General features: G+C 40.2%; 41 non-coding genes across 41 annotated transcripts; all 41 read left to right on the top strand.

Moving 5' to 3' along the window:
• Window positions 1–401: 401 nt before the first annotated feature.
• Window positions 402–474, top strand: Trnaa-ugc (transfer RNA alanine (anticodon UGC)). The gene has a single exon. It is a non-coding gene; the product is annotated as a tRNA-Ala (tRNA).
• A 212-nt stretch (window positions 475–686) lies between these two features.
• Trnaa-ugc (transfer RNA alanine (anticodon UGC)) lies at window positions 687–759 on the top strand. Its single transcript has one exon. It is a non-coding gene; the product is annotated as a tRNA-Ala (tRNA).
• A 213-nt stretch (window positions 760–972) lies between these two features.
• Trnaa-ugc (transfer RNA alanine (anticodon UGC)) lies at window positions 973–1,045 on the top strand. Its single transcript has one exon. It is a non-coding gene; the product is annotated as a tRNA-Ala (tRNA).
• A 70-nt stretch (window positions 1,046–1,115) lies between these two features.
• Window positions 1,116–1,188, top strand: Trnaa-ugc (transfer RNA alanine (anticodon UGC)). Its single transcript has one exon. It is a non-coding gene; the product is annotated as a tRNA-Ala (tRNA).
• Window positions 1,189–1,688: 500 nt separating this feature from the next.
• Window positions 1,689–1,761, top strand: Trnaa-ugc (transfer RNA alanine (anticodon UGC)). Its single transcript has one exon. It is a non-coding gene; the product is annotated as a tRNA-Ala (tRNA).
• Window positions 1,762–1,974: 213 nt separating this feature from the next.
• On the top strand, window positions 1,975–2,047 carry Trnaa-ugc (transfer RNA alanine (anticodon UGC)). Its single transcript has one exon. It is a non-coding gene; the product is annotated as a tRNA-Ala (tRNA).
• A 213-nt stretch (window positions 2,048–2,260) lies between these two features.
• Window positions 2,261–2,333, top strand: Trnaa-ugc (transfer RNA alanine (anticodon UGC)). The gene has a single exon. It is a non-coding gene; the product is annotated as a tRNA-Ala (tRNA).
• Window positions 2,334–2,545: 212 nt separating this feature from the next.
• Trnaa-ugc (transfer RNA alanine (anticodon UGC)) lies at window positions 2,546–2,618 on the top strand. Its single transcript has one exon. It is a non-coding gene; the product is annotated as a tRNA-Ala (tRNA).
• A 213-nt stretch (window positions 2,619–2,831) lies between these two features.
• Window positions 2,832–2,904, top strand: Trnaa-ugc (transfer RNA alanine (anticodon UGC)). The gene has a single exon. It is a non-coding gene; the product is annotated as a tRNA-Ala (tRNA).
• A 70-nt stretch (window positions 2,905–2,974) lies between these two features.
• Window positions 2,975–3,047, top strand: Trnaa-ugc (transfer RNA alanine (anticodon UGC)). The gene has a single exon. It is a non-coding gene; the product is annotated as a tRNA-Ala (tRNA).
• A 213-nt stretch (window positions 3,048–3,260) lies between these two features.
• Window positions 3,261–3,333, top strand: Trnaa-ugc (transfer RNA alanine (anticodon UGC)). The gene has a single exon. It is a non-coding gene; the product is annotated as a tRNA-Ala (tRNA).
• A 70-nt stretch (window positions 3,334–3,403) lies between these two features.
• On the top strand, window positions 3,404–3,476 carry Trnaa-ugc (transfer RNA alanine (anticodon UGC)). Its single transcript has one exon. It is a non-coding gene; the product is annotated as a tRNA-Ala (tRNA).
• Window positions 3,477–3,689: 213 nt separating this feature from the next.
• Window positions 3,690–3,762, top strand: Trnaa-ugc (transfer RNA alanine (anticodon UGC)). The gene has a single exon. It is a non-coding gene; the product is annotated as a tRNA-Ala (tRNA).
• Window positions 3,763–3,832: 70 nt separating this feature from the next.
• On the top strand, window positions 3,833–3,905 carry Trnaa-ugc (transfer RNA alanine (anticodon UGC)). The gene has a single exon. It is a non-coding gene; the product is annotated as a tRNA-Ala (tRNA).
• Window positions 3,906–3,975: 70 nt separating this feature from the next.
• Trnaa-ugc (transfer RNA alanine (anticodon UGC)) lies at window positions 3,976–4,048 on the top strand. The gene has a single exon. It is a non-coding gene; the product is annotated as a tRNA-Ala (tRNA).
• Window positions 4,049–4,688: 640 nt separating this feature from the next.
• Window positions 4,689–4,761, top strand: Trnaa-ugc (transfer RNA alanine (anticodon UGC)). Its single transcript has one exon. It is a non-coding gene; the product is annotated as a tRNA-Ala (tRNA).
• Window positions 4,762–4,973: 212 nt separating this feature from the next.
• On the top strand, window positions 4,974–5,046 carry Trnae-uuc (transfer RNA glutamic acid (anticodon UUC)). Its single transcript has one exon. It is a non-coding gene; the product is annotated as a tRNA-Glu (tRNA).
• Window positions 5,047–6,401: 1,355 nt separating this feature from the next.
• On the top strand, window positions 6,402–6,474 carry Trnaa-ugc (transfer RNA alanine (anticodon UGC)). The gene has a single exon. It is a non-coding gene; the product is annotated as a tRNA-Ala (tRNA).
• A 70-nt stretch (window positions 6,475–6,544) lies between these two features.
• On the top strand, window positions 6,545–6,617 carry Trnaa-ugc (transfer RNA alanine (anticodon UGC)). The gene has a single exon. It is a non-coding gene; the product is annotated as a tRNA-Ala (tRNA).
• A 925-nt stretch (window positions 6,618–7,542) lies between these two features.
• Trnaa-ugc (transfer RNA alanine (anticodon UGC)) lies at window positions 7,543–7,615 on the top strand. Its single transcript has one exon. It is a non-coding gene; the product is annotated as a tRNA-Ala (tRNA).
• A 356-nt stretch (window positions 7,616–7,971) lies between these two features.
• Window positions 7,972–8,044, top strand: Trnaa-ugc (transfer RNA alanine (anticodon UGC)). Its single transcript has one exon. It is a non-coding gene; the product is annotated as a tRNA-Ala (tRNA).
• Window positions 8,045–8,400: 356 nt separating this feature from the next.
• On the top strand, window positions 8,401–8,473 carry Trnaa-agc (transfer RNA alanine (anticodon AGC)). Its single transcript has one exon. It is a non-coding gene; the product is annotated as a tRNA-Ala (tRNA).
• A 499-nt stretch (window positions 8,474–8,972) lies between these two features.
• On the top strand, window positions 8,973–9,045 carry Trnaa-ugc (transfer RNA alanine (anticodon UGC)). Its single transcript has one exon. It is a non-coding gene; the product is annotated as a tRNA-Ala (tRNA).
• A 354-nt stretch (window positions 9,046–9,399) lies between these two features.
• On the top strand, window positions 9,400–9,472 carry Trnaa-ugc (transfer RNA alanine (anticodon UGC)). Its single transcript has one exon. It is a non-coding gene; the product is annotated as a tRNA-Ala (tRNA).
• A 70-nt stretch (window positions 9,473–9,542) lies between these two features.
• Trnaa-ugc (transfer RNA alanine (anticodon UGC)) lies at window positions 9,543–9,615 on the top strand. Its single transcript has one exon. It is a non-coding gene; the product is annotated as a tRNA-Ala (tRNA).
• A 356-nt stretch (window positions 9,616–9,971) lies between these two features.
• On the top strand, window positions 9,972–10,044 carry Trnaa-ugc (transfer RNA alanine (anticodon UGC)). The gene has a single exon. It is a non-coding gene; the product is annotated as a tRNA-Ala (tRNA).
• Window positions 10,045–10,542: 498 nt separating this feature from the next.
• Window positions 10,543–10,615, top strand: Trnaa-ugc (transfer RNA alanine (anticodon UGC)). The gene has a single exon. It is a non-coding gene; the product is annotated as a tRNA-Ala (tRNA).
• A 70-nt stretch (window positions 10,616–10,685) lies between these two features.
• Trnaa-ugc (transfer RNA alanine (anticodon UGC)) lies at window positions 10,686–10,758 on the top strand. Its single transcript has one exon. It is a non-coding gene; the product is annotated as a tRNA-Ala (tRNA).
• Window positions 10,759–10,828: 70 nt separating this feature from the next.
• Window positions 10,829–10,901, top strand: Trnaa-ugc (transfer RNA alanine (anticodon UGC)). Its single transcript has one exon. It is a non-coding gene; the product is annotated as a tRNA-Ala (tRNA).
• A 70-nt stretch (window positions 10,902–10,971) lies between these two features.
• Trnaa-ugc (transfer RNA alanine (anticodon UGC)) lies at window positions 10,972–11,044 on the top strand. Its single transcript has one exon. It is a non-coding gene; the product is annotated as a tRNA-Ala (tRNA).
• Window positions 11,045–11,257: 213 nt separating this feature from the next.
• Trnaa-ugc (transfer RNA alanine (anticodon UGC)) lies at window positions 11,258–11,330 on the top strand. Its single transcript has one exon. It is a non-coding gene; the product is annotated as a tRNA-Ala (tRNA).
• A 500-nt stretch (window positions 11,331–11,830) lies between these two features.
• Window positions 11,831–11,903, top strand: Trnaa-ugc (transfer RNA alanine (anticodon UGC)). The gene has a single exon. It is a non-coding gene; the product is annotated as a tRNA-Ala (tRNA).
• A 213-nt stretch (window positions 11,904–12,116) lies between these two features.
• Trnaa-ugc (transfer RNA alanine (anticodon UGC)) lies at window positions 12,117–12,189 on the top strand. Its single transcript has one exon. It is a non-coding gene; the product is annotated as a tRNA-Ala (tRNA).
• Window positions 12,190–12,259: 70 nt separating this feature from the next.
• On the top strand, window positions 12,260–12,332 carry Trnaa-ugc (transfer RNA alanine (anticodon UGC)). The gene has a single exon. It is a non-coding gene; the product is annotated as a tRNA-Ala (tRNA).
• Window positions 12,333–12,402: 70 nt separating this feature from the next.
• On the top strand, window positions 12,403–12,475 carry Trnaa-agc (transfer RNA alanine (anticodon AGC)). The gene has a single exon. It is a non-coding gene; the product is annotated as a tRNA-Ala (tRNA).
• Window positions 12,476–12,831: 356 nt separating this feature from the next.
• Trnaa-ugc (transfer RNA alanine (anticodon UGC)) lies at window positions 12,832–12,904 on the top strand. Its single transcript has one exon. It is a non-coding gene; the product is annotated as a tRNA-Ala (tRNA).
• A 70-nt stretch (window positions 12,905–12,974) lies between these two features.
• Window positions 12,975–13,047, top strand: Trnaa-ugc (transfer RNA alanine (anticodon UGC)). Its single transcript has one exon. It is a non-coding gene; the product is annotated as a tRNA-Ala (tRNA).
• Window positions 13,048–13,690: 643 nt separating this feature from the next.
• On the top strand, window positions 13,691–13,763 carry Trnaa-ugc (transfer RNA alanine (anticodon UGC)). The gene has a single exon. It is a non-coding gene; the product is annotated as a tRNA-Ala (tRNA).
• Window positions 13,764–15,390: 1,627 nt separating this feature from the next.
• Window positions 15,391–15,463, top strand: Trnaa-cgc (transfer RNA alanine (anticodon CGC)). Its single transcript has one exon. It is a non-coding gene; the product is annotated as a tRNA-Ala (tRNA).
• A 5,787-nt stretch (window positions 15,464–21,250) lies between these two features.
• Window positions 21,251–21,323, top strand: Trnaa-cgc (transfer RNA alanine (anticodon CGC)). Its single transcript has one exon. It is a non-coding gene; the product is annotated as a tRNA-Ala (tRNA).
• Window positions 21,324–26,573: 5,250 nt separating this feature from the next.
• Trnaa-cgc (transfer RNA alanine (anticodon CGC)) lies at window positions 26,574–26,646 on the top strand. Its single transcript has one exon. It is a non-coding gene; the product is annotated as a tRNA-Ala (tRNA).
• The last annotated feature ends 371 nt before the right edge of the window (window positions 26,647–27,017 follow it).

The raw sequence follows: 27,017 nt of genomic DNA, 5'->3' as shown, positions 1-27,017 counted from the left end.
CGCTGAGCATGCGAGAGGTAAACGGATCGATGCCAGGATTCTCCAACATTCCTTTTCATAGAAAATGTGAGTATAGATATTTTGTACATTAAATGTTCTAAATGAAGTGGAACATGGGGAATTAGCCCAATTGGAAGAGCGCTTGCTTTGCATGCGAGAGGTACCGGGATCGATGCCCGGATTCTCCAACATTCCTTTTCATAGAAAATGTGAGTATAGATTTTTTGTACCTTAAATGTTCTTAATTAAGTGGAACATGGGGAATCAGCTCAATTGGTAGAGCGCTCGCTTTGCGTGCGAGAGGTACCCGGATCGATGCCCGGATTCTCCAACATTCCTTTTAATAGAAAATGTGAGTATAGATTTTTTGTACATTAAATGTTCTAGATGAAGTGGAACATGGGGAATTAGCTCAATTGGTAGAGCGCTCGCTTTGCATGCGAGAGGTACCGGGATCGATGCCTGGATTCTCCAACATTCCTTTTCATGGAAAATGTGAGTATAGATGTTTTTACATTAAATGTTCTAAGTGAAGTGGAACATGGGGAATTAGCTCAATTGGTAGAGCGCTCGCTTTGCATGAGAGAGGTACCGGGATCGATGCCCGGATTCTCCAACATTCCTTTTCATAGAAAATGTGAGTATAGATGTTTTGTACATTAAATGTTCTAAACGAAGTGGAACATGGGGAATTAGCTCAATTGGTAGAGCGCTCGCTTTGCATGTGAGAGGTACCGGGATCGATACCCGGATTCTCCAACATGTCTTTTCATAGAAATTGTGAGTATAGATTTTTTATACATTACATGTTCTAAATGAAGTGGAACATGGGTAATTAGCTCAATTGGTAGAGCGCTCGCTTTGCATGCGAGAGGTACCGGGATCGATGCCCGGATTCTCCAACGTTCCTTTTAATAGAAAATGTGAGTATAGATTTTTTGTACATTAAATGTTCTAAATGAAGTAGAACATGGGGAATTGGCTCAATTGGTAGAGCGCTCGCTTTGCATGCGAGAGTTACCGGGATCAATGCCCGGATTCTCCAACATTACTTTTCATAGAAAATGTGAGTATATATTTTTTGTACATTAAATTGTCTAAATGAAGCCGAAGATGGGGAATTAGCTCAATTGGTAAAGCGCTCGCTTTGCATGCGAGAGGTACAGGGATCGATTCCCGGATTCTCCAACATTCCTTTTAATAGAAAATGTGAGTATAGATTTTTTGTACATTAAATGTTCTAAATGCAGTGGAACGTGGGGCATTAGCTCAATTGGTAGAGCGGTCGCTTTGCATGCGAGAGGTACCGGGATCGATGCCCGGATTCTCCAACATTCCTATTAATAGAAAATGTGAGTATAGATTTTTTTGTACATTAAATGTTCTAAATGAAGCCGAACATGTGGAATTAGCATAATTGGTGGAGGGTTCACTTTGCATGCGAGAGGTACCGTGATCGATGCCCGGATTCTCCAACATTCCTTTTCAAAGAAAATGTGAGTATAGATTTTTTGTACATTAAATGTTCTAAATGAAGTGGAACATGGGGAATTAGCTCAAATGATAGAGCGCTCGCTTTGCATGCGCCAGGTTACGGTATCGATGCCCGGATTTTCCAACATTCCTTTTCATAGACAATGTCAGTATAGATTTTTTGTACATTAAATGTTCTAAATGAAGTGGAACGTGGGGAATTAGCTCAATTGGTAGAGCGCTCGCTTTGCATGCGAGAGGTACCGGGATCGATGCCCGGATTCGCCAACATTTCTTTTAATAGAAAATGTGAGTATAGATGTTTTGTACATTAAATGTTCTAAATGAAGTGGAACATGGGAAATTAGCCCAATTGGAAGAGCGCTTGCTTTGCATTCGAGAGGTACCGGGATCGATGCCCGGATTCTCCAACATTCCTTTTCATAGAAAATGTGAGTGTAGATTTATTGTACATTAAATGTTCTAAAGTAAGCTGAAAATGGGGAATTAGCTCAATTGGTAGAGCGCTCGCTTTGCATGCGAGAGGTACCGGGATCGATGCCCGGATTCTCCAACATTCCTTTTCATAGAAAATGTGAGTATAAATTTTTTGTACCTTAAATGTTCTTAATGAAGTGGAACATGGGTAATCAGCTCAATTGGTAGAGCGCTCGCTTTGCGTGCGAGAGGTACCCGGATCGATGCCCGGATTCTCCAACATTCCTTTTAATAGAAAATGTGAGTATAGATTTTTTGTACATTAAATGTTCTAGATGAAGTGGAACATGGGGAATTAGCTCAATTGGTAGAGCGCTCGCTTTGCATGCGAGAGGTACCGGGATCGATGCCTGGATTCTCCAACATTCCTTTTCATGGAAAATGTGAGTATAGATTTTTGTACATTAAATGTTCTAAGTGAAGTTGAACATGGGGAATTAGCTCAATTGGTAGAGCGCTCGCTTTGCATGAGAGAGGTACCGGGATCGATGCCCGGATTCTCCAACATTCCTTTTCATAGAAAATGTGAGTATAGATGTTTTGTACATTAAATGTTCTAAACGAAGTGGAACATGGGGAATTAGCTCAATTGGTAGAGCGCTCGCTTTGCATGTGAGAGGTACCGGGATCGATACCCGGATTCTCCAACATATCTTTTCATAGAAATTGTGAGTATAGATTTTTTATACATTACATGTTCTAAATGAAGTGGAACATGGGTAATTAGTTCAATTGGTAGAGCGCTCGCTTTGCATGCGAGAGGTACCGGGATCGATGCCCGGATTCTCCAACGTTAATTTTAATAGAACATGTGAGTATAGATTTTTTGTACATTAAATGTTCTAAATGAAGTAGAACATGGGGGATTGGCTCAATTGGTAGAGCGCTCGCTTTGCATGCGAGAGGTACCGGGATCAATGCCCGGATTCTCCAACATTACTTTTCATAGAAAATGTGAGTATAGATTTTTTGTACATTAAATGTTCTAAATGAAGTAGAACATGGGGAATTGGCTCAATTGGTAGAGCGCTCGCTTTGCGAGCGAGAGGTACCGGGATCAATGCCCGGATTCTCCAACATTCCTTTTCAAAGAAAATGTGAGTATAGATTTTTTGTACATTAAATGTTCTAAATGAAGTGGAACATGGGGAATTAGCTCAAATGATAGAGCGCTCGCTTTGCATGCGCCAGGTTACGGTATCGATGCCCGGATTTTCCAACATTCCTTTTCATAGACAATGTCAGTATAGATTTTTTGTACATTAAATGTTCTAAATGAAGTGGAACGTGGGGAATTAGCTCAATTGGTAGAGCGCTCGCTTTGCATGCGAGAGGTACCGGGATCGATGCCCGGATTCTCCAACATTTCTTTTAATAGAAAATGTGAGTATAGATGTTTTGTACATTAAATGTTCTAAATGAAGTGGAACATGGGAAATTAGCTCAATTGGTAGAGCGCTCGCTTTGCATGCGAGAGGTACCGGGATCGATGCCCGGATTCTCCAACATTCCTTTTAATAGAAAATGTGAGTATAGATTGTTTGTACATTTAATGTTCTGAATGAAGTGGAACATGGGGAATAAGCTCAATTGATAGAGCGCTCGCTTTGCATGCGAGAGGTTCCGGGATCGATGCCCGGATTCTCCAACATTCCTTTTTATAGAAAATGTGAGTATAGATTTTTTGTACATTATGTGTTCTAAATGAAGTTGAACATGGGGAATTAGCTCAATTGGTAGAGCACTCGCTTTGCATGCGAGAGGTACCGGGATCGATACCCGGATTCTCCAACATTCCTTTTAATAGAAAATGTGAGTATAGATTTTTTGTACATTAAATGTTCTAAATTCGTTCGAAGATGGGGAATTAGCTCAATCGGTAAAGCGCTCGCTTTGCATGCGAGAGGTACCGGGATCGATGCCCGGATTCTCCAACATTCCTTTTTATAGAAAATGTGAGTATAGATTTTTTGTACATTAAATGTTCCAAATGAAGTGGAACATGGGGAATTAGCTCAATTGGTAGAGCGCTCGCTTTGCATGCGAGAGATACCGGGATCGATGCCCGGATTCTCCAACATTCCGTTTAATAGAAAATGTGAGTAAAGATTTTTTGTGCATTAAATGTTCTAAATGAAGTTGAACATGGGAAATTAGCTCAATTGGTAGAGCGCTCGCTTTGCATGCGAGAGGTACCGGACTCGATGCCCGCATTCTCCAACATTCCTTTAATATAAAATGTGAGTATAGATCTTTTGTACATTAAATGTTCTAAATAAAGTTGAACATGGGGAATAAGCTCAATTGGTAGAGCGCTCGCTTTGCATGGGGGATGTACCGGGATCGATGCCCGGATTCTCCAATATTACTTTCATAGAAAATGTAAGTATGGATTTTTTGTACATTATATGTTCTAAATGAAGTGGAACATGGGGAATTAGCCCAATTGGTAGAGCGCTCGCTTTGCCTGCGAGAGGTACCGGGATCGATGCCCGGATTCTCCAACATTCCTTTTCATAGAAAATGTGAGTAAAGATTTTTTGTACATTAAATGTTCTAAATGAAGTGGAACATGGGGAATTAGCTCAATTGGTAGAGCGCTCGCTTTGCATGCGACAGGTACCGGGATCGATGCCCGGATTCTCCAACATTCCTGTTAATAGAAAATGTGAGTGTAGACTGTTTGTACATTAAATGTTCTAAATGAAGTGGAACATGGGGAATTAGCTCAATTGGTAGAGCGCTCGCTTTGCATGCGAGAGGTACCGGGATCGATGCCCGGATTCTCCAACATTCCTTTTCATAGAAAATGTGAGTACAGATTTTTTGTACATTAAATGGTCTAAATGAAGTGGAACATGGGGAATTACCTCAATTGGTAGAGCGCTCGCATTGCATGCAAGAGGTACCAAGATCGATGCCCGGATTCTCCAACATTCCTTTTAATAGAAAATGTGAGTATAGAATTTTGTACATTGAATGTTCGTAATTAAGTGGAACATGGGAAATTAGCTCAATTGGTAGAGCGCTCGCTTTTCATGCGAGAGGTACCGGGATCGATGCCCGGATTCTCCAACATTCTTTTTCATAGAAAATGTGAGTATAGATTTTTTGTACAGTAAATATTCTAAATGAAGTGGAACATGACCAATGAGCTCCATTATTAGATAGCTCGCTTTGCATGGGGGAGGTACCAGGATCGATGCCCGGATTCTCTTACATTCCTTTTCATAGAAAATGTGAGTATAGATTTTTTGTACATTAAATGGTCTAAATGAAGCAGAAGATTGAGAATTAGCTCAATTAGTAAAGCGCTCGCTTTGCAAAGAGAGGTACCGGGATCGATGCCCGGATTCTCCAAATTCCTTTTAATAGAAAATGTCAGTATGGATTTTTTGTACATTTAATATTCTATATGAAGTGGAATATGGGGAATTAGCTCAATTGGTGGAACGCTCGCTTTGCATGCGAGAGGTACCGGGATCGATTCCCGGATTCTCCAACATTCCTTTTCATAGAAAATGTGAGTATAGATTTTTTGTACAGTAAATATTCTAAATGAAGTGGAACATGGGGAATTAGCTCCATTATTAGATAGCTCGCTTTGCATGGGGGAGGTACCGGGATCGATGCCCGGATTCTCCAACATTCCTTTTAATATAAAATGTGAGTATAGATCTTTTGTACATTAAATGTTCTAAATGATAGTTGAACATGGGGAATAAGCTCAATTGGTAGAGCGCTCGCTTTGCATGGGGGAGGTACCGGGATCGATGCCCGGATTCTCCAATATTACTTTCATAAAAAATGTAAGTATGGATTTTTTGTACATTACATGTTCTAAATGAAGTGGAACATGGGGAATTAGTTTCATTGGTAGAGCGCTCGCTTTGCATGCGAGAGGTACTGGGATCGATGCCCGGATTCTCCAACATTCCTTTTCATAGAAAATGTGAGTATAGATTTTTTGTACATTATATGTTCTAAATGAAGTGGAACATGGGGAATTAGCCCAATTGGTAGAGCGCTCGCTTTGCCTGCGAGAGGTACCGGGATCGATGCCCGGATTCTCCAACATTCCTTTTCATAGAAAATGTGAGTAAAGATTTGTTGTACATTAAATGTTCTAAATGAAGTGGAACATGGGGAATTAGCTCAATTGGTAGAGCGCTCGCTTTGCATGCGAGAGGTACCGGCATCGATGCCCGGACTCTCCAACATTCCTTTCCATAGAAAAGGTGAGTATAGATTTTTTGTACATTAAATGTGCTAAATGAAGTGGAACATGGGGAATTAGCTCAATTGGTAGAGCGCTCGCTTTGCATGCGACAGGTACCGGGATCGATGCCCGGATTCTCCAACATTCCTGTTAATAGAAAATGTGAGTGTAAACTGTTTGTACATTAAATGTTCTAAATGAAGTGGAACATGGGGAATTAGCTCAATTGGTAGAGCGCTCGCTTTGCATGCGAGAGGTACCGGGTTAGATGCCCGGATTCTCCAACAGTCCTTTTAATAGAAAATGTGAGTATAGTTTTTTTGTTCATTATATGTTCTAAATGAAGCCGAACATGGGGAATTAGCTCAATTGGTAGAGCGCTCGCTTTGCATGCGAGAGGTACCGGGATCGATGCCCGGATTCTCCAACATTCCTTTTCATAGAAAATGTGAGTATAGATTTTTTGTACATTAAATGGTCTAAATGAAGTGGAACATGGGGAATTAGCTCAATTGGTAGAGCGCTCGCATTGCATGCAAGAGGTACCAAGATCGATGCCCGGATTCTCCAACATTCCTTTTCATAGAAAATGTGAGTATAGAATTTTGTACATTGAATGTTCTAAATTAAGTGGAACATGGGAAATAAGCTCAATTGGTAGAGCGCTCGCTTTTCATGCGAGAGGTACCGGGATCGATGCCCGGATTCTCCAACATTCTTTTTCATAGAAAATGTGAGTATAGATTTTTTGTACAGTAAATATTCTAAATGAAGTGGAACATGACCAATGAGCTCCATTATTAGATAGCTCGCTTTGCATGGGGGAGGTACCGGGATCGATGCCCGGATTCTCCAACATTCCTTTTCATAGAAAATGTGAGTATAGATTTTTTGTACATTAAATGGTCTAAATGAAGCCGAAGATTGAGAATTAGCTCAATTAGTAAAGCGCTCGCTTTGCAAGGAGAGGTACCCGGATCGATGCCCGGATTCTCCAAATTCCTTTTAATAGAAAATGTCAGTATGGATTTTTTGTACATTTAATATTCTATATGAAGTGGAATATGGGGAATTAGCTCAATTGGTGGAACGCTCGCTTTGCATGCGAGAGGTACCGGGATCGATGCCCGGATTCTCCAACATTCCTTTTCATAGAAAATGTGAGTATAGATTTTTTGTACAGTAAATATTCTAAATGAAGTGGAACATGGGGAATTAGCTCCATTATTAGATAGCTCGCTTTGCATGGGGGAGGTACCGGGATCGTTGCCCGGATTCTCCAACATTACTTTTCATAGAAAATGTGAGTATAGATTTTTTGTTCATTAAATGTTCTAAATGAAGTGGAACATGGGGAATTAGCTCAATTGGTAGAGCGCTCGCTTTGCATGCGAGAGGTACCGGGATCGATGCCCGAATTCTCCAACATTCCTTTTCATAGAAAATGTGAGTATAGATTTTTTGTTCATTAAATGTTCTAAATGAAGTGGAACATGGGGAATTAGCTAAATTGGTAGAGCGCTCGCTTTGCATGCGAGAGGTACCGGGATCGATGCCCGGATTCTCCAACATTCCTTTTCATAGAAAATGTGAGTATAGATTTTTTGTACATTAAATGTTCTAAATGAAGTTGAACATGGGGAATTAGCTCAATTGGTAGAGCGCTCACTTAGAATGCCAGAGGTACCGGAATCGATGCCCGGATTCTCCGACATACGTTTTAATAGAAAATGTGAGTATAGATTTTTTGTACATTAAATGTTCTAAATGAAGTGGAACATGGGGAATTAGCTCAATTGGTAGAGCGCTCGCTTTGCATGCGAGAGGTACCGGGATCGATGCCCGGATTCTCCAACAGTCCTTTTAATAGAAAATGTGAGTATAGATTTTTTGTACATTAAATGTTCTAAATGAAGTGGAACATGGGGAATTAGTTCAATTAGTAGAGTTCTCGCTGTGCATGCGAGAGGTACCGGGAGCGATGCCCGGATTCTCCAACATTCCTTTTCATAGAAAATGTGAGTATAGATTTGTTGTACATTAAATGGTCTAAATGAGGTGGAACATGGGGAATTAGCTCAATTGGTAGAGCGCTTTCTTTGCATGCGAGAGGTACCGGGATCGATGCCCGGATTCTCCAACATTCCTTTTAATAGAAAATGTGAGTATAGATTTTTTGTACATTGAATGTTCAAAAATAAGTTGAATATGGGGAATTAGCTCAATTGGTAGAGCGCTCGCTTAGCATGCGAGAGGTACCGGGATCGATGCCCGGATTCTCCAACATTCCTCTTTATAGAAAATGTGAGTATAGATTTTTTGTACATTAAATGTTCTAAATGAAGTGGAACATGGGGAATTAGCTCAATTGGTAGAGCGCTCGCTTTGCATGCGAGGGGTAGCGGGATCGATGCCCGGATTCTCCAACATTCCTTTTAATAGAAAATGTGAGTATAGATTTTTTGTACATTAAATATTCTGAATGAAGTGGAACATGGGGAATTAGCTCAATTGGTAGAGCGCTTGCTTTGCATGCGAGAGGTACCGGGATCGATGCCCGGATTCTCTAGCAGTCCTTTTCATAGAAAATGAGAGTAAAGATTTTTTGTACATTCAATGTTCTACATGAAGTGGAACAAGGGGAATTAGCTCAAATGGTAGAGCGCTCACTTAGACGGCGAGAGGTACCGGGATCGATGCCCGGATTCTCCAACATACGTTTTAATAGAAAATGTGAGTATAGATTTTTTGTACATTAAATGGTATAAATTGAGTTGGACATGGGGAATTAGCTCAATTGGTAGAGCGCTCGCTTTGCATGCGAGAGGTACCGGGATCGATGCCCGGATTCTCCAACATTCCTTTTAATAGAAACTGTGATTATAGATTTGTTGTACATTAAATGGTCTAAATTAAGTGGAACATGGGGAATTAGCTCAATCGGTAGAGCGCTCGCTTTGCATTCGAGAGGTACCGGATCGAGTCCCGGATTCTCCAACATTCCTTTTAATAGAAAATGTGAGTATAGATTTTTTGTACATTGAATGTTCAAAAATAAGTTGAACATGGGGAATTAGCTCAATTGGTAGAGCGCTCGCTTAGCATGCGAGAGGTACCGGGATCGATGCGCGGATTTCCAACATTCCTTTTAATAGAAAATGTGAGTATAGAGTTTTTGTACATTAAATGGTCTAAATTAAGTGGAACATGGGGAATTAGCTCAATCGGTAAAGCGCTCGCTTTGCATTCGAGAGGTACCGGGATCGAGTCCCGGATTCTCCAACATTCCTTTTAATAGAAAATGTGAGTATAGATTTGTTGTACATTAAACGGTCTAAATGAACTGGAACATGGGGAATTAGCTCAATTGGTAGAGCGCTCGCTTTGCATGCGAGAGGTACCGGGATCGATGCCCGGATTCTCCAGCATTCCTTTTCATAGAAAATGTGAGTATAGATGTTTTGTACATTAAATGTTCTAAATGAAGCCGAACATGTGGAATTAGCACAATTGGTAGAGCGCTCGCTTTGCATGCGTGAGGTACCGGTATCGATTGCCGGATTCTCCAACATTCCTTTTAATAGAAAATGTGAGTATAGATTTTTTGTACATTAAATGTTCTAAATGAAGTGGAACATGGGGAATTAGCTCAAATGGTAGAGCGCTCACTTAGCATGCCAGAGGTACCGGAATCGATGCCCGGATTCTCCGACATACGTTTTAATAGAAAATGTGAGTATAGATGTTTTGTACATTAAATGGTCTAAATAAAGTCGAACATGGGGAATTAGCTCAATTGGTAGAGCGCTCGCTTTGCATGCGAGAGGTACCGGGATCGATGCCCGGATTCTCCAACATTCTTTTTAATAGAAAATGTGAGTATAGATTTTTTGTACATTAAATGGTCTAAATGAAGTGGAACATGGGGATTTAGATCAATTGGTAGAGCGCCCGCTTTGCATGTGAGAGGTACCGGGATCGATGCCCGGATTCTCCAACATTCATTTTCATAGAAAATGTGAGTATAGATTGTTTGTACATTAAATGGTCTAAATGAAGTGGAACATGGGGAATTCGCTCAATTAGTAGAGCGCTCGCTTTGCATGCGAGAGGTACCGGGATCGATGCCCGGATTCTCCAACATTCCTTTTCATAGAAATTGTGAGTATAGATGTTTTGTACATTAAATGTTCTAAATGGAGTTGAACATGAGGAATTAGCTCAATTGGTAGAGCGCTCGCTTTGCATGCGAGAGGTACCGGATCAATGCCCGAATTCTCCAGCATTCCTTTTCATAGAAAATGAGAGTATAGATTATTTGTACATTAAATGTTCTAAATGAAGTGGAACATGGGGAATTAGCTCAATTGGTAGAGCGCTCGCTTTGCATGCGAGAGGTACCGGGATCGATGCCCGGATTCTCCAACATTCCTTTTAATAGAAAATGTGAGTATAGATTTTTTGTACATTAAATGGTCTAAATGAAGTGGAACATGGGGAATTAGCTCAATTGGTAGAGCGCTCGCTTTGCATGCGAGAGGTACCGGGTTCGATGCCAGGATTCTCCAACATTCCTTTTAATAGAAAATGTGAGTATAGATTTGTTGTACATTAAATGTTCTAAATCAAGTGGAACATGGGGAATTAGCTCAATTGGTAGAGCGCTCGCTTTGCATGCGAGAGTTACCGGGATCGATGCCCGGATTCTCCAACATTCCTTTTAATAGAAAATGTGAGTATAGATTTTTTGTACATTGAATGTTCTAAAATAAGTTGGACATGGGGAAATAGCTCAATTGGTAGAGCGCTCGCTTTGCATGCGAGAGGTACCGGGATCGATGCCCGGATTCTCCAACAAACCTCTTTATAGAAAATGTGAGTGTAGATGTTTTGTACATTAAATGTTCTAAATGAAGTGGAACATGGGGAATAAGCTCAATTGGTAGAGCGCTCGCTTTGCATGCGAGAGGTACCGGGAGCGATGCCCGGATTCTCCAACATTCCTTTTAATAGAAAATGTTAGTATAGATTTTTTGTACATTAAATATTTTGAATGAGGTGGAACATGGGGAATTAGCTCAATTGGTAGAGCGCTCGCTTTGCATGCGAGAGGTACCGGGATCGATGCCCGGATTCTCCAGCATTCCTTTTCATAGAAAATGAGAGTAAAGATTTTTTGTACATTAAATGTTCTAAATGAAGTGGAACATGGGGAATTAGCTCAAATGGTAGAGCGCTCACTTAGCATGCGAGAGTTACCGGGATCGATGCCCGGATTCTCCAACATTCCTTTTAATAGAAAATGTGAGTATAGATTTGTTGTACATTAAATGGTCTAAATGAAGTGGGACATGGGGAATTAGCTCAATTGGTAGAGCGCTCGCTTTGCATGCGAAAGGTACCGGGATCGATGCCTGGATTCTCCAACATTCCTTTTAATAGAAAATGTGAGTATAGATGTTTTGTACATTAAATGTTCTAAATGAAGTGGAACATGGGGAATTAGCTCAATTGGTAGAGCGCTCTCTTAGCATGCGAGAGGTATCGGGATCGATGCTCGGAATCTCCAACATTCCTTTTAATAGAGAATGTGAGTATAGATTTTTTTGTACATTAAATGGTCTAAAAGAAGTGGAACATGGGGAATTAGCTCAATTGGTAGAGCGCTCGCTTTGCATGCGAGAGGTACCGGGATCGATGCCCGGATTCTCCAACATTCCTTTTAATAGAAAATGTGAGTATAGATTTTTTGTACACTAAATGGTCTAAATTAAGTGGAACATGGGGAATTAGCTCAATCGGTAGAACGCTCGCTTTGCATTCGAGAGGTACCGGGATCGAGTCCCGGATTCTCCAACATTCCTTTTAATAGAAAATGTGAGTATAGATTTGTTGTACATTAAATGTTCTAAATGGAGTGGAACATGGGGAATTAGCTCAATTGGTAGAGCGCTCGCTTTGCATGCGAGAGGTACCGGGATCGATGCCCGGATTCTCCAACATTCCTTTTAATAGAAAATGTGAGTATAGATTTTTTGTACATTAAACGGTCTAAATGAAGTGGAACATGGGGAATTAGCTCAATTGGTAGAGCGCTCGCTTTGCATGCGAGAGGTACCGGGATCGATGCCCGGATTCTCCAACATACCTTTTAATAGAAAATGTGAGTATAGATTTTTTGTACATTAAATGGTCTAAATAAAGTGGAACATGGGGAATTAGCTCAATTGGTAGAGCGCTCGCTTAGCATGCGAGAGGTACCGGGATCGATGCCCGGATTCTCCAACATTCTTTTTAATAGAAAATGTGAGTATAGATTTTTTGTACATATAATGGTCTAAATGAAGTGGAACATGGGGATTTAGATCAATTGGTAGAGCGCCCGCTTTGCATGCGAGAGGTACCGGGAGCGATGCCCGGATTCTCCAACATTCCTTTTAATAGAAAATGTGAGTATAGATTTTTTGTACATTGAATGTTCTAAATGAAGTGGAACATGGGGAATTAGCTCAAATGGTAGAGCGCTCACTTAGCATGCGAGAGGTACCGGGATCGATGCCCGGATTCTCCAACATACGTTTTAATAGAAAATGTGAGTATAGATTTTTTGTACATTAAATGGTCTAAATTAAGTGGGACATGGGGAATTAGCTCAATTGGTAGAGCGCTCGCTTTGCATGCGAGAGGTACCGGGATCGATGCCCGGATGCTCCAAAATTCCTTTTAATAGAAAATGTGAGTATAGATTTTTTGTACAGTAAATGGTCTAAATGAAGTGGAACATGGGGAATTAGCTCAATTGGTAGAGCGCTCGCTTTGCATGCGAGAGGTACCGGGATCGATGCCCGGATTCTCCAACATTCCTTTTAATAGAAAATGTGAGTATAGATGTTTTGTACATTAAATGGTCTAAATGAAGTGGAACATGACGAATTAGCTCAATTGGTAGAGCGCTCGCTTTGCATGCGAGAGGTACCGGGAGCGATGCCCGGATTCTCCAACATTCCTTTTAATAGAAAATGTGAGTATAGATTTTTTGTACATTAAATATTTTGAATAAAGTGGAACATTTGGATTTAGCTCAATTGGTAGAGCGCTCGCTTTGCATGCGAGAGGTACCGGGATCGATGCCCGGATTCTCCAGCATTCCTTTTCATAGAAAATGTGAGTAAAGATTTTTTGTACATTAAATGTTCTAAATGAAGTGGAACATGGGGAATTAGCTCAAATGGTAGAGCGCTCACTTAGCATGCGAGAGGAACCGGGATCGATGCCCGGATTCTCCAACATACGTTTTAATAGAAAATGTGAGTATAGATTTTTTGTACATTAAATGGTCTAAATTAAATGGGACATGGGGAATTAGCTCAATTGGTAGAGCGCTCGCTTTGCATGCGAGAGGTACCGGGATCGATGCCCGGAGACTCCAAAATTCCGTTTTAATAGAAAATGTTAGTATAGATGTTTTGTACAGTAAATGGTCTAAATGAAGTGGAACATGGGGAATTAGCTCAATTGGTAGAGCGCTCGCTTTGCATGCGTGAGGCACCGGGATCGATGCCCGGATTCTCCAACATTCCCTTTAATAGAAAATGTGAGTATAGATGTTTTGTACATTAAATGGTCTAACTGATGTGGAACATGAGGAATTAGCTCAATTGGTAGAGCGCTAACTTTGCATGCGATAGGTACCGGGATCGATGCCCGGATTCTCCAACATTCCTTTTAATAGAAAATGTGAGTATAGAATTTTTGTACATTAAATGTTCTAAATGAAGTGGAACAGTGGGGATTAGCTCAATTGGTAGAGCGCTCGCTTTGCATTCGAGATGTACCGGGATCGACTCGAAGATTCTCCAACATTCCTTTTAATAGAAAATACGAGTATAGATTTTTTGTACATTAAATGGTCTAAATGAAGTGGGACATGGGGAATTAGCTCAATTGGTAGAGCGCTCGCTTCGCATGTGAGCAGTACCGGTATAATTACTCGGATTCTCCAGTCTCCGTTTTTAACGTGACAAATTGAATTATTGCTCATTTGAATATAATAAAACAGTCTGAAGAATATGGGGAATTAGCTAAATTGGTAAATCGCTCGCTTCGCATGTGAGAAGTACCGGTATAATTACTCGGATTCTCCAGTCTTCGTTTTTCATCGGAAAATTGAATTATTGCTCATTTGAATATAATAAAACATTCTGAAGAATATGGGGAATTAGCTTAATTGGAAGAGCGCTCGCTTCGCATGTTAGAAGTACCGGGATCGATACCCGGATTCTCCACTCTACGTTTTTCATCGGAAAATTGAATTATTTCTCATTTGAATATAATAAAACAGTCTGAAGAATATGGGGAATTAGCTCAAGTTGTAGAGAACTCGCTTCGCATGTGAGAAGTACCGGTATCGATACTCGGATTCTCCAGTCTTCGTTTTTCATCGGAAAATTGACTTATTGCCCATTTGAATATAATAAAACAGTCTGAAGAATATGGGGAATTAGCTCAATTGGTAGAGCGCTCGCTTCGCATGTGAGAAGTACCGGGATCGATACCCGGATGCTCCACTCTACGTTTTCCATCGGAAAATTGAATTATTGCTCATTTGAATATAATAAAACAGTCTGAAGAATATGGGGAATTAGCTCAATTTGTAGAGAACTCGCTTCGCATGTGAGCAATACCGGTATCAATACTCTGATTCTCCAGTCTTCGTTTTTCATCGGAAAATTGAATTATTGCTCATTTAAATATAATAAAACAGTCAGAAGAATATGGGGAATTAGCTCAATTGGTAGAACGCTCGCTTCGCATGTGAGAAGTACCGGTATCGATACTCGGATTCTCCAGTCTTCGTTTTTAACGTGACAATTTGAATTATTGCTCATTTGAATATAATAAAACAGTCAGAAGAATATGGGGAATTAGTTCAATTGGTAGAGCGCTCGCTTCGCATGTGAGAAGTACCGGTATCAATACTCGGATTCTCCAGTCTTCGTTTTTCATCGGAAAATTGAATTATTGCTCATTTGAATATAATAAAACAGTCTGAAGAATATGGGGAATTAGCTCAATTGGTAGAGCGCTCGCTTCGCATGTGAGAAGTACCGGGATCGGTACACGGATTCTCCAGTCTTCGTTTTTCATCGGAAAATTGAATTATTGCCCATTTGAATATAATAAAACAGTCTGAAGAATATGGGGAATTAGCTCAATTGGTAGAGCGCTCGCTTCGCATGTGAGAAGTACCGGGATCGATACCCGGATTCTCCACTCTACGTTTTCCATCGGAAAATTGAATTATTGCTCATTTGAATATAATAAAACAGTCTGAAGAATATGGGGAATTAGCTCAATTGGTAGAGCGCTCGTTCCGCATGTGAGAAGTACCGGTATCGATACTCGGATTCTCAAGTCTTCGTTTTTCATCGGAAAATTGAATTATTGCTTATTTAATATAATAAAACAGCCAGAAGAATATAGGGAATTTGCTCAATTGGTAGAGCGCTCGCTTTGCATGTGAGAAGTACCGGGATCGATACCCGGATTCTCCACTCTTCGTTTTTAACGTTACAAATTTTATTATTCCTCATTTGAATATAATAAAACAGTCAGAAGAATATGGGGAATTAACTCAATTGGTAGAGCGCTCGTTTCGCATGTCAGAAGTACCGGGATCGATAGCCGGAGTCTCCACTCTCCGTTTTTCATCGGAAAATTGAATTGTTTCTCATTTGAATATAATAAAACAGTCAGAAGAATACGGGGAATTTGCTTAATTGGCAGAGCGCTCGCTTGGCATGTGAGATCTACCGGGATCGATACCCGGATTCTCCAGTCTTGGTTTTTCATCGGAAAATTGAATTATTGCTCATTTGAATATAATAAAACAGTCAGAAGAATAAGGGGAATTTGCTCAATTGGTAGAGCGCTCGCTTTGCATGTTAGAACTACCGGGATCGATACCCGGATTCTACACTCTTCCTTTTTAACGTGACAAATTGAATTCTTGCTCATTTGAATATAATAAAACAGTCAGAAGAATATGGGGAATAAGCTCAATTGGTAGAGCGCTCGCTTCGCATGTGAGAAGTACCGGGATCCATACCCGGATCACCCACTCTTCGTTTTTCATCGGAAAATTGAATTATTGCTGATTTGAATATAATAAAACAGTCAGAAGAATGTGGGGAATTAGCTCAATTGGTAGAGCGCTGGCTTCTCATGTGAGAAATACCGGGATCGATACCCGGATTTTCCACTCTTCGTTTTTAACGTAAAAACTTAATTATTGCTCATTTGAATATAATAAAACAGTCAGAAGAATATGGGGAATTTACTCAATTGGAAGACCGCTCGCTTCGCATGTGAGAAGTACCGGGATCGATACCCGGATTCTCCACTCTCCGTTTTTCATTGTAAAATTGAATTATTGCTCATTTGAATATAAAAAACAGTCAGAAGAATACGGGGAATGTGCTCAATTGGTAGAGCGCTCGCTTGGCATGTGAGAACTACCGGGATCGATACCCGGATTCTCCACTCTTCGATTTTCATCGGAAAATGTAATTATTGCTCATTTGAATAAAATAAAACAGTCAGGAGAATATGGGGAATTTGCTCAATTGGTAGAGCACTCGCTTCGCATGTGAGAAGTACCGGGATCGATACCCGGATTCTCCACTATACGTTTTAATCGGACAAATTACTGGATGTCTCATTTGAATATAATAAAACGGTCAGCAGGATATGGGGAATAAGCTCAATTGGTAGAGCGCTCGCTTCGCATGTGAGAACTACCGGGATCGATACCCGGATTCTCCACTCTTCGTTTTTCATCGGACAATTGAATTATTGCTGATTTGAATATAATAAAACAGTCAGAAGAATGAGGGGAATTTGCTCAATTGGTAGAGCGCTCCCTTTGCATGTTAGAACTACCGGGATCGATACCCGGATTCTCCACTCTTCGTGTTTAACGTGACAAATTGAATTATTGCTCATTTGAATAAAATAAAACAGTTAGAAGAATATGGGGAATTAGCTCAATTGGTACAGCGCTCGCTTCGCATGTGAGAAATACCGGGATCGATAACCGGATTCTCCACTCTTCGTTTTTCATCGGAAAATTGAATTATTGCTGATTTGAATATAATAAAACAGTCAGAAGAATATGGGGAATTTGCTCAATTGGTAGAGCGCTCGCTTCGCATGTGAGAACTACCGGGATCGATACCCGGATTCTCCACTCTCTGTTTTTCATCGGAAAATTGAATTATTGGTCATTTGAACCACCGGGATCGATACCCGGATTCTCCACTCTTCGTTTTTACGTGACAAATTGAATTATTGCTAATTTGAATATAATAAAACAGTCAGAAGAATATGGGGAATTAGCTCAATTGGTAGACAGCTCGCTTCGCATGTGAGAAGTACCGGGATCGATACTCGGATTCTCCACTTTTCGTTTTTCATCGGAAAATTGAATTATTGCTCATTTGAATATAATAAAACAGTCAGAAGAATATGGGGAATTTGCTCAATTGGTAGAGCGCTCGCTTCGCATGTGAGAAGTACCGGGATCGATACCCGGATTCTCTACTCTTCGTTTTTCATCAGTAAATTGAATTATTGCTGATTTGAATATAATAAAACAGTCAGAAGAATATGGTCAATTTGCTCAATTGGTAGAGCGCTCGCTTTGCATGTGAGAACTACCGGGATCGATACCCGGATTCTCCACTCTTCGTGTTTAACGTGACAAATTGAATTATTGCTCATTTGAATATAATAAAACAGTCAGAAGAATATGGGGAATTTATTCAATTGGTAGACCGCTCGCTTCGCATGTGAGAGGTACCGGGATCGATACCCGGATTCTCCACTCTCCATTTTTCATCGGAACATTGAATTATTGCTCATTTGAATATAATAAAACCGTCAGAAGAATACGGGAAATGTGCTCAATTGGTAGAGCGCACGCTTGGAATGTGAGAACTACCGTGATTGATACCCGGATTCTCCCCTCTTCGTTTTTAACATGAAAATTGAATTATTGGTCATTTGAATATAATAAAACAGTCAGAAGAATATGGGGAATAAGCTCAATTTGTAGAGGACTCGCTTCGCATGTGAGAAGTACCGGTATCAATACTCTGATTCTCCAGTCTTCGTTTTTCATCGGAAAATTGAATTATTGCTCATTTGAATATAATAAAACAGTCAGAAGAATATGGGGAATTTGCTCAATTGGTAGAGCGCTCGCTTTGCATGTTAGAACTACCGGGATCGATACCCGGATACTCCACTCTTCGTTTTTAACGTGACAAATTGAATTATTGCTCATTTGAATATAATAAAACAGTCAGAAGAATATGGGGAATTTACTCCATTGGTAGACCGCTCGCTTCGCATGTGAGAACTACCGGGATCGATACCCGGATTCTCCACTCTCCATTTTGCATCGGAAAATTGAATTATTGCTCATTTGAATATAATAAAACAGTCAGAAGAATACGGGGAATTTGCTCAATTGGCAGAGCGCTCGCTTGGCATGTGAGAACTACCGGGATCGATACCCGGATTCTCCACTCTTCGTTTTTCATCGGAAAATTGCATTATTGCTCATTTGAATGTAATAAAACAGTCAGAAGAATATGGGGAATTTGCTCAATTGGTACAGCGCTCGCTTCGCATGTGAGACGCACCGAGATCGATACCCGGATTCTCCACTCTCCGTTTTTAATCGGAAAATTGAATTATTGCTCATTTGAATATAATAAAACAGTCAGAAGAATACGGGGAATTTGCTCAATTGGTAGAGCGCTCGCTTGGCATGTGAGAACTACCGGGATCGATACTCGGATTCTCCACTCTTCGTTTTTCATCGGAAAATTGAATTATTGGTCATTTGAATATAATAAAACAGTCAGAAGAATGAGGGGAATTTGCTCAATTGGTAAAGCGCTCGCTTTGCATGTTAGAACTACCGGGATCGATACCCGGATTCTCCACTCTTCGTTTTTAACGTGACAAATTGAATTATTGCTCATTTGAATATAATAAAACAGTCAGAAGAATATGGGGAATTAGCTCAATTAGTAGACAGCTCGCTTCGCATGTGCGAAGTACCGGGATCGATACCCGGATTCTCCACTTTTCGTTTTTCATCGGAAAATTGAATTATTGGTCATTTGAATATAATAAAACAGTCAGAAGAATATGGGGAATTTGCTCAATTGGTAGAGCGCTCGCTTCGCATGTGAGAAGTACCAGGATCGATACCCGGATTCTCTACTCTTCGTTTTTCATCGGAAAATTGAATTATTGCTGATTTGAATATAATACAACAGTCAGAAGAATATGAGGAATTTGCTCAATTGGTAGAGCGCTCGCTTTGCATGTGAGAACTACCGGGATCGATACCCGGATTCTCCACTCTTCGTTTTTAATGTGACAAATTGAATTATTGCTCATTTGAATATAATAGAACAGGCAGACGAATATGGGGAATTTACTCAATTGGTAGACCGCTCGCTTCGCATTTGAAAAGTACCGGGATCGATACCCGTATTCTCCACTCTCCATTTTTCATCGGAAAATTGAATTATTGCTCATTTGAATATAATAAAACCGTCAGAAGAATACGGGGAATGTGCTCAATTGGTAGAGCGCTCGCTTGGAATGTGAGAACTACCGGGATCGATGCCCGGATGCTCCACTCTTCGTTTTTAACATGAAAAATTGAATTATTGCTCATTTGAATATAATAAATCAGTCAGAAGAATATGGGGAATAAGCTCAATTGGTAGAGCGCTCGCTTCGCATGTGAGAAGTACCGGGATCGATACCCGGATTCACCACTCTTCGTTTTTCATCGGAAAATTGAATTATTGCTCATTTTAATATAATAAAACAGTCAGAAGCATATGGGGAATTTGCTCCATTGGTAGAGCCCTCGCTTTGCATGTGAGAAGTACCGGGATCGATACCCGGATTCTCCACTCTTCGTTTTTCATCGGAAAATTGAATTATTGCTGATTTGAATATAATAAAACAGTCAGAAGAATATGGGGAATTAGCTCAATTGGTAGAGCGCTCGCTTTGCATGTGAGAACTACCGGGATCGATACCCGGATTCTCCACTCTTCGTTTTTAACGTGACAAATTGAATTATTGCTCATTTGAATATAATAAAACAGTCAGAAGAATATGGGGAATTAGCTCAATTGGTAGAGCGCTCGCTTCGCCTGTGAGAAGTACCGGGATCGATACCCGGATTCTCCACTCTTCGGTTTTCATCGGAAAATTGAATTATTGCTGATTTGAATATAATAAAACAGTCAGAAGAATATGGGGAATTAGCTGAATTGGTAGAGCGCTCGCTTTGCATGTGAGAACTACCGGGATCGATACCCGGATTCTCCACTCTTCGTTTTTAACGTGACAAATTGAATTATTGCTCATTTGAATATAATAAAACAGTCAGAAAAATATAGGGAATGAACTCAATTGGTAGAGCGCTCGCTTCGCATGTGAGAAGTACCGGGATCGATACCCGGATTCTCCACTCTTCGGTTTTCATCGGCAAATTGAATTATTGCTCATTTGAATATAATAAAACAGGCAGACGAATATGGGGAATTTACTCAATTGGTAGACCGCTCGTTTCGCATGTGAGAAGTACTCGGATCGATACCCGGATTCTCCACTCTTCGTTTTTCATCGGAAAATTGAATTATTGCTCATTTGAATATAATAAAACAGTCAGAAGAATATGGGGAATTAGCTCAATTGGTAGAGCGCTCGTTTCGCATGTGAGAAGTACCGGGATCGATACCCGGATTCTCCACTCTTCGTTTTTCATCGGAAAATTAAATAATTGCTCATTTTAATATAATAAAACAGTCAGAAGGATATGGAGAATTTGCTCCATTGGTAGAGCCCTCGCTTTGCATGTGAGAGGTACCGGGATCGATACCCGGTTTCTCCACTCTTCGGTTTTCATCGGAAAATTGAATTATTGCTCATTTGAATATAATAAAACAGTCAGAAGAATATGGGGAATTAGCTCAATTGGTAGAGCGCTCGCTTCGCATGTGAGAAGTACCGGGATCGATACCCGGATTCTCCACTCCTCGTTTTTCATCGGAAAATTAAATAATTGCTCATTTTAATATAATAAAACAGTCAGAAGAATATGGGGAATTTGCTCCATTGGTAGAGCCCTCGCTTTGCATGTGAGAGGTACCGGGATCGATACCCGGATTCTCCACTCTTCGTTTTTCATCGGAAAATTGAATTATTGCTCATTTGAATATAATAAAACAGTCAGAAGAATATGGGGAATTAGCTTAATTGCGAGACCGCTCGCATCGCATGTGAGAAGTACCGGGATCGATACCCGGATTCTCCACTCTTCGTTTTTCATTGGAAAATTGAATTATTGCTCATTTAAATACAATAAAACAGTCAGAAGAATATGGGGAATTAGCTCAATTAGTAGAGCGCTCGCTTCGCATGTGAGAAGTACCGGGATGGATACCCGGATTCTCCACTCTTCGTTTTTAACGTGACAAATTGAATTATGTCTCATTTGAATATAATAAAACAGTCAGAAGTATATGGGGAATTAGCTCAATTGGTAGAGCGCTCGCTTCGCATGTGAGAAATACAGGGGATCGATACCCGGATTCTCCACTCTTCGATTTTCATCGGAAAATTGCATTATTGCTCATTTGGATATAATAAAACAGTCAGAAGAATATGGGGAATGTGCTCAATTGGTAGAGCGCTCGCCTGGCATGTGAGAAGTACCGGGATCGATACCCGGATTCTCCACTCTTCGATTTTCATCGGAAAATTGACTTATTGCTCATTTGAATAAAATAAAACAGTCAGAAGAATATGGGGAATGTGCTCAATTGGTAGAGCGCTCGCCTGGCATGTGAGAAGTACCGGGATCGATACCCGGATTCTCCACTCTTCGTTTTTCATCGGAAAATTGAATTATTGCTTATTTTAATATAATAAAACAGTCAGAGGAATATGGAGAATTAGCTCAATTGGTAGAGCACTCCCTTTCGCATGTGAGAAGTACCGGGATCGATACCCGGATTCTCCACTCTACGTTTTAATCGGACAAATTAATGGATTTCTCATTTGAATATAATAAAACGGTCAGAAGATTAGCTCAATTAGCGGGATCGATACCAGGACTCTCATCTCTTCGTTTTTCATCGGAAAATTTAATTATTGCTGATTTGAATATAATAAAACAGTCAGAAGAATGAGGGGAATTTGCTCAATTGGTAGAGCGCTCGCTTTGCATGTTAGAACTACCGGGATCGATACCCGGATTCTCCACTCTTCGTTTTTAACGTGAAAAATTGAATTATTGCTCATTTGAATATAATAAAACAGTCAGAAGAATATGGGGCATTAGCTCAATTGGTACAGCGCTCGCTTCGCATGTGAGAAGTACCGGGATCGATACCCGGATTCTCCACTCTTCGTTTTTCATCGGAAAATTGAATTATTGCTCATTTTAATATAATAAAACAGTCAGAAGAATATGGGGAATTAGCTCAATTGGTAGAGCGCTCTCGTCGCATGTGAGAAGTACCGGGATCGATACCCGGATTCTCCACTCTCTGTTTTTCATCGGAAAATTGAATTATTGCTCATTTGAATATAATAAAACAGTCAGAAGAATATGGGGAAGTCGCTCAATTGGTACAGCGCTCGTTTCGCATGTGAGAAGTACCGGGATCGATACCCGGATTCTCTACTCTTCATTTTTCATCGGAAAATTGAATTATTGCTGATTTGAATATAATAAATCAGTCAGAAGAATATGGGGAATTTGCTCAATTGGTAGAGCGCTCGCTTTGCATGTTAGAACTACCGGGATCGATACCCGGATACTCCACTCTTCGTTTTAACGTGACAAATTGAATTATTGCTCATTTGAATATAATAAAACAGTCAGAAGAATATGGGGAATTTACTCCATTGGTAGACTGCTCTCTTCGCATGTGAGAAGTACCGGGATCGATACCCGGATTCTGCACTCTCCATTTTTCATCGGAAAATTGAATTATTGCTCATTTGAATATAATAAAACAGTCAGAAGAATACGGGGAATTTGCTCAATTGGTAGAGCGCTCGCTTGGCATGTGAGAACTACCGCGATCGATACTCGGATGCTCCACTCTTCGTTTTTCATCGGAAAAATGAATTAGGGCTGATTTGAATATAATAAAACAGTCAGAAGAATGAGGGGAATTTGCTCAATTGGTAGAGCGCTCGCTTTGCATGTTAGAACTACCGGGATCGATACCCGGATTCTGCACTCTCCATTTTTCATCGGAAAATTGAATTATTGCTCATTTGAATATAATAAAACAGTCAGAAGAATATGGGGAATTAGCACAATTAGTAGACAGCTCGCTTCGCATGTGAGAAGTACCGGGATCGATACCCGGATGCTCCACTTTTCGTTTTTCATCGGAAAATTTAATTATTGGTCATTTGAATATAATAAAACAGTCAGAAGAATATGGGGAATTTGCTCAATTGGTAGAGCTCTCGCTTCGAATTTGAGAAGTACGGGGATCGATTCCCGGATTCTCCACTCTTCGTTTTTCATCGGTAAATTAAATAATTGCTCAGGTTAATATAATAAAACAGTCAGAAGAATATGGGGAATTAGCTCCATTTGTAGCGCCCTCGCTTTGCATGTGAGAAGTACCGGGATCAATAACCGGATTCTCCACTATACGTTTTTAATCGGACAAATTACTGGATTTCTCATTTGAATATAATAAAACGGTCAGAAGAATAGGGGAATTAGCTCAATTTGCAGAGCGCTCGCTTCGCATGTGAGAAGTACCGGGATCGATACCCGGATTCTCCACTCTTCGTTTTTCATCGGAAAATTGACTTATTGCTCATTTGAATATAATAAAACAGTCAGAAGAATATGGGGAATTTGCTCAATTGGTACAGCGCTCGCTTCGCATGTGAGACGCACCGAGATCGATACCCGAATTCTCCACTTTCCGTTTTTCATCGGACAAATTGAATTATTGCTTATTTGAATATAATAAAACAGGCAGAAGAATACGGGGAATTTGCTCAATTGGTAGAGCGCTCGCTTCGCATGTGAGAACTACCGGGATCGATACCCGGATTCTCCACTCTTCGTTTATCATCGGAAAATTGAATTATTGCTCATTTGAATATAATAAATCAGTCAGAAGAATGAGCGGAATTTGCTCAATTTATAGAGCGCTCGCTTTGCATGTTTGAACTACCGGGATCGATACCCGGATTCTCCACTCTTCGTTTTTAACGTTACAAATTGAATTATTGCTCATTTGAATATAATAAAACAGTCAGAAGAATATGGGGAATTAGGTCAATTGGTAGAGTGCTCGCTTCGCATGTGAGAAGTACCGGGATCGATACCCGGATTCTCCACTCTTCGTTTTTCATCGGAAAATTGCATTATTGCTCATTTGAATATAATAAAACAGTCAGAAGAATATGGGGAATTATCTCAATTGGAAGAGCCCTCGCTTTTCATGTGAGAAGAACCGGGATCGATACCCGGATTCTCCACTCTTCGTTTTTCATCGGAAAATTGAATTATTGCTCAGTGGAATATAATAAAACAGTCAGAAGTCTATGCGGAATTAGCTCAATTGGTAGAGCGCTGGCTTCGCATGTGAGAAGTACCGGGATCGGTACCAGGATTCTCATCTCGTCGTTTTTCATCGGAAAATTGAATTGTTGCTCGTTTGAATATAATAAAACAGCCAGAAGAATATGGGGAATTAGCTCAATTGGCAGAGCGCCCGATTCGCATGTGAGAAGTACCCCGATCGATACCCGGATTCTCCACTCTTCGTGTTTCATCGGAAAATTGCATTAATGCTCATTTGAATATAATAAAACAGTCAGAAGAATATGGGGAATTAGCTCAATAGGTAGAGCACTCGTTCGCATGTGAGAAGTACCGGGATCGATACCCGGATTCTTCATTCTTCGTTTTTCATCAGAAAAATTGAATTGTGTCTCATTTGAATATAATAAAACAGTCAGACACATATGGGGAATTTGCTCGATTAGTAGAGTGCTCGATTTGCATGTGATAAGTACCGGGATCGATACCCGGATTCTCCACTCTTCGTTTTTCATCGGAAAAGTTAATTATTTCTGATTTGAATATAATAAAACAGTCAGAGGAATATGGGCAATTAGCTCAATTGGTAGAGCGCTCGCTTCGCATGTGAGAAGTACCGGGATCGATACCTTGATTCTCCACTCTTCGTTTTTCATTGGAAAATTGAATTATTGCTCATTTAAATACAACAAAACAGTCAGAAGAATATGGTGAATAAGCTCAATTGGTAGAGCGCTACCTTCGCATGTGAGAAGTACCGGGATCGATACCCGGATTCTCCACTCTTCGTTTTTCATCGGAAAATTGAATTATTGCTCATTTGAATATGATATACAGTCAGAAGATTATGGGGAATTAGCTCAATTGGTGGAGAACTCGCTTCGCATGTGAGAAGTACCGGGATCGATACCCGGATTCTCCACTCTTCGTTTTTCTACGGAACACTGAATTATTGGTCATTTTTATATAATAAAACACTCCGACGAATATGGGGAATTTGCTCAATTGGTAAAGGGCTCGTTTTGCATGTGAGAAGTACCGGGATCGATACCGGGATTCTCCACTCTTCGTTTTTCATCGGAAAATTGAATTATTGCTCATTTAAATACAATAAAAAAGTCAGAAGAATATGGGGAATTAGCTTAATTAGTAGAGCGCGCGCTTCGCATGTGAGAAGTACCGGGATCGATACCCGGATTCTCCACTCTTCGTTTTTCATCGGAAAATTTGATTATTGCCCATTTAAATACAATAAAACAGTCTGAAGAATATGGGGAATTAGCTCAATTTGTAGAGCGCTCGCTTCGCTTGTGAGAAGTACCGGGATCGATACCCGGATTCTCCACTCTTCGTTGTTCATCGGAAAATTGAATTATTACTCATTAAAATACAGTAAAACAATCAGAAGGATATGGTGAATAAGCTCAATTGGTAGAGCGCTCGCTTTGCATGTGAGAAGTATTAGGGTCGATACCTTGATTCTCCAGTCTTCGTTTTTCATCGGAAAATTGAATTATTGCTCATTTAAATACAATAAAACAGTCAGAAGAATATGGGGAATTAGCTTAATTGCGAGACCGCTCGCTTCGCATGTGAGAAGTACCGGGATCGATACCCGGATTCTCCACTCTTCGTTTTTCATTGGAAAATGTAATTATTGCTCATTTAAATACAATAAAACAGTCAGAAGAATATGGGGAATTAGCTCAATTGGTAGAGCGCTCGCTTCGCATGTGAGAAGTACCGGGATCGATACCCGGATTCTCCACTCTTCGTTTTTCATCGGAAAATTGAATTATTGCTCATTTATATACAATAAAACAGTCAGACGAATATGGGGTATTAGCTCAATTGGTAGAGCGCTCGCTTCGCATATGAGAAGTACCGGGATCGATAACCGGATTCTCCACTCTTCGTTTTTCATCGGAAAATTGAATTATTGCTCATTTAAATACAATAAAACAGTCAGAAGAATATGGGGAATTAGCTCAATGGGTAGAGCGCTCGCTTCACATGTTAGAAGTACCGGTATCGATACCCGGATTCTCCACTCTTCGTTTTTCATCGAAAAATTGAATTATTGCGCATTTGAATATAATAAATCAGTCAGAAGAATAAGGGGGAATTAGCTCAATTTGT

This window comes from Euprymna scolopes, chromosome 39 (assembly GCF_053919585.1).
Source record: "Euprymna scolopes isolate OS-2025 chromosome 39, ASM5391958v1, whole genome shotgun sequence".
In the NCBI taxonomy this organism is placed as follows: domain Eukaryota; kingdom Metazoa; phylum Mollusca; class Cephalopoda; order Sepiida; family Sepiolidae; genus Euprymna; species Euprymna scolopes.
The sequence above is the reverse complement of the archived record's forward strand: the minus strand, read 5'-3'. Positions and strand labels throughout refer to the sequence as shown.